The sequence below is a fragment of the Arachis hypogaea genome, chromosome 19 (genome assembly GCF_003086295.3).
Source record: "Arachis hypogaea cultivar Tifrunner chromosome 19, arahy.Tifrunner.gnm2.J5K5, whole genome shotgun sequence".
Lineage (NCBI taxonomy): Eukaryota > Viridiplantae > Streptophyta > Magnoliopsida > Fabales > Fabaceae > Arachis > Arachis hypogaea.
Window position 1 is genome coordinate 21,096,128 of NC_092054.1, and position 6,550 is coordinate 21,102,677.

A 6,550-nucleotide genomic window follows, 5' to 3' on the forward strand; every position below is an offset into this window, starting at 1 on the left:
TTATAAGTTTGGTGTCATTTACATGTGCATCTTGCATTTTTCGAAAATTTCATGCATTCATAGTGTTCTTCATGATCTTCAAGTTGTTCTTGGTAAGTCTTCTTGTTTGATCTTGATGATTTTTTGTTTTGTGTTGTATGGTGTTTTTCATATGCATTCTTGAATTCTTAATGCGTAAGCATTAAAGAATTCTAAGTTTGGTGTCTTGCATGTTTTCTTTGCATTAAAAATTTTTCAAAATTGTGTCTATGATGTTCATCTTGACATTCAAAGTGTTCTTGGTGTTCATCTTGACATTCATAGCATTCTTGCATGCATTCATTGTTTTGATCCATAACTTTCATGCATTGCATCATTTTTCCTGTTTTCCTCTCTCATCATAAAAATTCAAAAAACAAAAAAAATATCTTTCCCTTTTTCTCTCATCAAATTCGAAAGGTTTGAGTTGACTTTTTCAAAAATTTTTAAAATCAAGTTGTTTCTTATGAGTCAAATCAAATTTTCAATTTGAAAATCTTATCTTTTTCAAAAGCTTTTTCAAAAATCAAATCTTTTTCAAAATTCTTAGTTATTTTCAAAAATTTCAAAAATATTTTTCAAAAATCTTTTTCTTATTTTTATATCAAATTTTCGAAAATAACATAATCAATTAATGTTTTGATTCAAAAATTTGAAGTTTGTTACTTGCTTGTTAAGAAAGATTCAAACTTTAAGTTCTAGAATCATATCTTGTGATTTCTTATGAATCAAGTCATTAATTGAGATTTTAAAAATCAAATCTTTTTCAAAACTAATTTCTAAAATATCTTCTTATCTTACCTTTTTCAAAAAGTTGGTTTCAAAATATCTTTTCTAACCTCCTAACTTCTTATCTTTTCAAAATTTGTTTCAACTAACTAACTAACTTTTTGTTTGTTTCTTAACTTTTTCAAAACTACCTAACTAACTCTCTCTCTCTAATTTTCAAAAATATCTTCCCTCTTTTTCAAAAATTTCTTTTTAATTAACTAATTATTCTTATTTTTATTTTTGATTTTAAAAAAATTTTCGAAAAATACTAACATTTTTCAAAAACCATTTTCGAAAATCACTAACCCTTTTTCAAAAATTATTTTCGAAAATTTTCCCTCTCCCATCTTATTCTATTTATTTATTCATCTACTAACATCTCATCTCACATCTCAACCCTACTCACAATTGTGTTTCTTCCATTATATTACATTCTTTGTCTCTCCCTCTTCTTCTACTCACACAGGGATCCCTATACTGTGGTATAAAGGATCCATATTATTATTATTATTATTATTATTTCTGTGCCCTCTTCTTTGTCATATGAGCAGGAGCAAGGACAAGAATATTCTTGTTGAAGCAGATCCAGAACCTGAAGGGACTCTGAAGAGAAAATTAAGAGAAGCTAAATTACAACAATCCAGAGATAACCTTTCAGAAATTTTCGAACAGGAAGAGGAGATGGCAGCCGAAAAATATAATAATGTAAGGAAGATGCTTGGTGACTTTACTGCACCTAATTCCAATTTACATGGAAGAAGCATCTCCATTCCTGCCATTGGAGCAAACAACTTTGAGCTGAAACCTCAATTAGTTTCTCTGATGCAGCAGAACTGCAAGTTTCATGGACTTCCATCTGAAGATCCTTTTCAGTTCTTAACTGAATTCTTGCAGATATGTGATACTGTTAAGACTAATAGAGTAGATCCTGAAGTTTACAGGCTCATGCTTTTCCCTTTTGCTGTAAGAGACAGAGCTAGATTATGGTTGGATTCTCAACCCAAAGACAGCCTGAACTCTTGGGATAAGCTGGTCACGGCTTTCTTAGCCAAGTACTTTCCTCCTCAAAAGCTGAGCAAGCTTAGAGATGATGTTCAAACCTTCAGACAGAAAGAAGGTGAATCCCTCTATGAAGCTTGGGAAAGATACAAACAGTTGACCAAAAAGTGTCCTTCTGACATGCTTTCAGAATGGACCATCCTGGATATATTCTATGATGGTTTATCTGAGCTATCAAAAATGTCACTGGACACTTCTGCAGGTGGATCCATTCACCTAAAGAAAACGCCTGCAGAAGCTCAAGAACTCATTGACATGGTTGCTAATAACCAGTTCATGTACACTTCTGAAAGGAATCCTGTGAGTAATGGGACGCCTATGAAGAAGAGAGTTCTTGAAGTTGATACTCTGAATGCCATATTGGCTCAGAATAAAATATTGACTCAGCAAGTCAATATGATCTCTCAGAGTCTGCATGGAATGCAAGCTGCATCCAACAGTACTCAAGAGGCTTCTTATGCAGAAGAAGCTTATGATCCTGAGAACCCTGCAATAGCAGAGGTAAATTATTTAGGTGAACCTTATGGAAACACCTATAACTCATCATGGAGAAATCATCCAAATTTCTCATGGAAGGATCAAAAGCCTCAACAAGGCTTTAATAATAGTGGAAGAAACAGGTTTAGCAATAATAAACCTTTTCCATCATCCACTCAGCAACAGACAGAGAACTCTGAACAAAATACTTCTAATTTGGCAAACTTAGTCTCTGATCTGTCTAAGGCTACTGTAAGTTTCATGAATGAAACAAGATCTTCCATTAGAAATTTGGAAGCACAAGTGGGCCAGCTGAGTAAAAGGATCATTGAAATCCCTTCTAGTACTCTCCCAAGCAATACAGAAGAGAACCCAAAAGGAGAGTGCAAGGCCATTGACATAAGCACCATGGCCGAACCTACAAGGGGAGTGGAGGACGTGAATCCCAAGGAGGAAGACCTCCTGGGACGTCCAGTGATCAATAAGGAGCTTCCCTCTGAGGAACAAAAGGACTCTGAGGCTCATCTAGAGACCATAGAGATTCCATTGAACCTCCTTATGCCCTTCATGAGCTATGATGAGTATTCCTCTTCTGAAGAGAATGAGGATGTTACTGAAGAGCAAACTGCCAAGTTTCTTGGTGCAATCATGAAGTTGAATGCCAAATTATTTGGCATTGATACTTGGGAAGTTGAACCTCCATTGTTCATCAATGAACTAAGTGATCTGGATCAACTGACATTGCCTCAGAAGAGACAGGATCCTGGAAAGTTCATAATACCCTGTACCATAGGCACCATGATCTTTAAGGCTCTATGTGACCTTGGTTCAGGAATAAACCTCATGCCCCTCTCTGTAATAGAGAAACTGGGAATCTATAGGGTGCAAGCTGCTAAAATCTCATTAGAGATGGCAGACAGTTCAAGAAAATAGGCTTATGGACAAGTAGAGGACGTGTTACTAAAGGTTGAAGGCCTTTACATCCCTGCTGATTTCATAGTCCTGGATACTGGAAAGGAAGAGGATGAATCCATCATCCTAGGAAGACCTTTCTTGGCCACAGCAAGAGCCGTGATTGATGTTGACAGAGGTGAAATAGTCCTTCAATGGAATAAGGACTCCCTTGTGTTTAAAACTCAAGGATCTCCCTCTGCAACCATATAGAGGAAGCAGAAAAAGCTTCTCTCAAAGCAGAGTCAACCAGAGCCCCCACAGTCAAACTCTAAGTTTGGTGTTGGGAGGCCACAACCAAACTCTAAGTTTGGTGTTGGAGAGTCTCAACAAAGCTCTGCACATCTGTGAGGCTCCATGAGAGCCCACTGTCAAGCTATTGACATTAAAGAAGCGCTTGTTGGGAGGCAACCCAATTTTTATTTATCTAACTATATTTTTCTTAGTTATATGTCTTTGTAGGTTCATGATCATGTGGAGTCACAAAATAAATATAAAAATTGAAAACGGAATCAAAAACAGCAGAAGAAAAGTCACACCCTGGAGGAGCATCTGTCTGGCGTTCAGCGCCAGAACAGAGCATGGTTCTGGCGCTGAACGCCCAAAATGGGCAGCTTCTGGGCGCTGAACGCCAGAACAGGCATGCTTCTGGCGTTCAACACTAGAAATGGACACAAATGGGCGTTGAACGCCCAAAATGGCCACCAACCTGGCGCTGAACGCCCAGAGTTGTGTGCAAAGGCATTTTTACATGCCTAATGGGTGCAGGGATGTAAATCCTTGAACACCTCAGGATCTGTGGACCCCACAGGATCCACTCAGGATCTGTGGACCCCACAGGATCCACTCAGGATCTGTGGACCCCATAGGATCCCCACCTACCTCCACTCACTTCTTCTCACCACTTTCTTTCACACAACCCCATAAATACTCTTCCCCAAAAACCCTTCACCAATCACCTCAAACTCTCTTCCCCATCACCTCTTCACCACTCACATCCATCCACTCCTCCCCATAAACCTACCTCATAAACTCCACCTACCTTCAAAAATTCAAAACCAATTTTCCACCCAAACCCACCCATATGGCCGAAACCTTTCCCCCCCCTCCCTTCCCTATATAAAGCCCTCCATTCTTCATCAAATTCACACAACACACCCCTCTACACCCTTCTTGGCCGAAACACTCCCCACTCTCCCTCTCCTCCATTTCTTCTTCTTCATCATCTATTCTTTCTTTTATTGCTCGAGGGCGAGCAAAATTCTAAGTTTGGTGTGGTAAAAGCATAAGCTTTTTGTTTTTCCATTACCATTGATGGCACCTAAGACCGAAGAATCCTCTAGAAAGAGGAAAGGGAAGACAAAAGCTTCCACATCCGAGTCATGGGATATGGAAAGGTTCATCTCCAAAGCCCATCAAGACCACTTCTATGATGTTGTGGCCAAGAAGAAGGTGATCCCCGAGGTCCCTTTCAAACTCAAAAGAAATGAGTATCTGGAGATCCGACATGAAATTCAAAGAAGAGGTTGGGAAGTTCTAACAAATCCCGTCCAACAAGTCGACATCCTAATGGTTCAAGAGTTCTATGCCAATGCATGGATCACCAAGAACCATGATCAAAGTAAGAACCCGGATCCAAAGAACTATGTTACAATGGTTCGGGGGAAATACTTAGATTTTAGTCCGGAGAATGTGAGGTTGGCGTTTAACTTGCCCATGATGCAAGGAGATGAACGCCCCTACACTAGAAGGGTCAACTTTAATCAAAGGTTGGACCAAGTCTTTATGGACATATGTGTAGAAGGAGCTCAATGGAAGATTGACTCCAAAGGCAAGCCGGTTCAACTAAGAAGATTGGACCTCAAGCCTGTAGCTAGAGGATGGTTGGAGTTCATTCAATGCTCAATCATTCCCACTAGCAACCGGTCTGAAGTTACTATAGACCAGGCCATCATGATCCATAGCATCATGATTGGAGAAGAGGTGGAAGTTCATGAGATTATACCTCAAGAACTCTACAAGGTGGCTGACAAGTCCTCCACCATGGCAAGGTTAGCCTTTCCTCACCTCATTTGCCACCTATGCAATTCGGCTGGGATTGACATAGAGGGAGATATCCTCATCAAAGAGGACAAGCCCATCACTAAGAAAAAGATGGAGCAAGCAAGAGAGCCCACTCATGGAGCTCAAGAGGCGTATGAAGCTCATCACCATGAGATCCCGGAGATGCCTCAAATGCACTTTCCTCCACAAAACTATTGGGAGCAAATTAACACCTCCCTAGGAGAATTGAGTTCCAATATGGGATAACTAAGGGTGAAACATCAAGAGCAATCCATCATGCTCCATGAAATCAGAGAAGATCAAAAAGCAATGAGGGAGGAGCAACAAAGACAAGGAAGAGACATAGAAGAGCTCAAGGACATCATTGGTTCCTCAAGAAGGAAACGCCACCATCACTAAGGTGGATTCATTCCTTGTTCTTATTTCTTCTGTTTTTCGTTTTCTATGTTATGTGCTTATCTATGTTTGTGTCTTCATTACATGATCATTAGTAGTTAGTAACTTTGTCTTAAAGTTATAAATGTCCTATGAATCCATCACCTCTCTTAAATGAAAAATGTTTTAATTCAAAAGAACAAGAAGTACATGAGTTTCGAATTTATCCTTGAACTTAGCTTAATTATATTGATGTGGTGACAATGCTTCTTGTTTTCTGAATGAATGCTTGAACAGTGCATATGTCTTTTGAAGTTGTTGTTTAAGAATGTTAAATATGTTGGCTCTTGAAAGAATGATGACTAGGAGACATGTTATTTGATAATCTGAAAAATCATAAAAATGATTCTTGAAGCAAGAAAAAGCAGCAAAGAACAAAGCTTGCAGAAAAAAAAATAGGCGAAAAAAAAATATAGAAAGAAAAAAAAGAAAAAGCAAGCAGAAAAAGCCAAAGCTCTTAAAACCAAGAGGCAAGAGCAAAAAGCCAATAACCCTTAAAACCAAAAGGCAAGGGCAAATAAAAAGGATCCCAAGGCTTTGAGCATCAGTGGATAGGAGGGCCTAAAGGAATAAAATCCTGGTCTAAGCGGCTAAACCAAGCTGTCCCTAACCATGTGCTTGTGGCGTGTAGGTGTCAAGTGAAAACTTGAGACTGAGCGGTTAAAGTCAAGGTCCAAAGCAAAAAAAAGAGTGTGCTTAAGAACCCTGGACACCTCTAATTGGGGACTTTAGCAAAGCTGAGTCACAATCTGAAAAGGTTCACCCAATTATGTGT

At 38.9% G+C, this 6,550-nt stretch overlaps 1 non-coding gene across 1 annotated transcript; it reads right to left on the minus strand.

The window, feature by feature from the left end:
- Window positions 1-1,866: 1,866 nt before the first annotated feature.
- LOC112782107 (small nucleolar RNA R71) lies at window positions 1,867-1,974 on the minus strand. The gene has a single exon (XR_003192846.1). It is a non-coding gene; the product is annotated as a small nucleolar RNA R71 (small nucleolar RNA).
- Window positions 1,975-6,550: the final 4,576 nt, after the last annotated feature.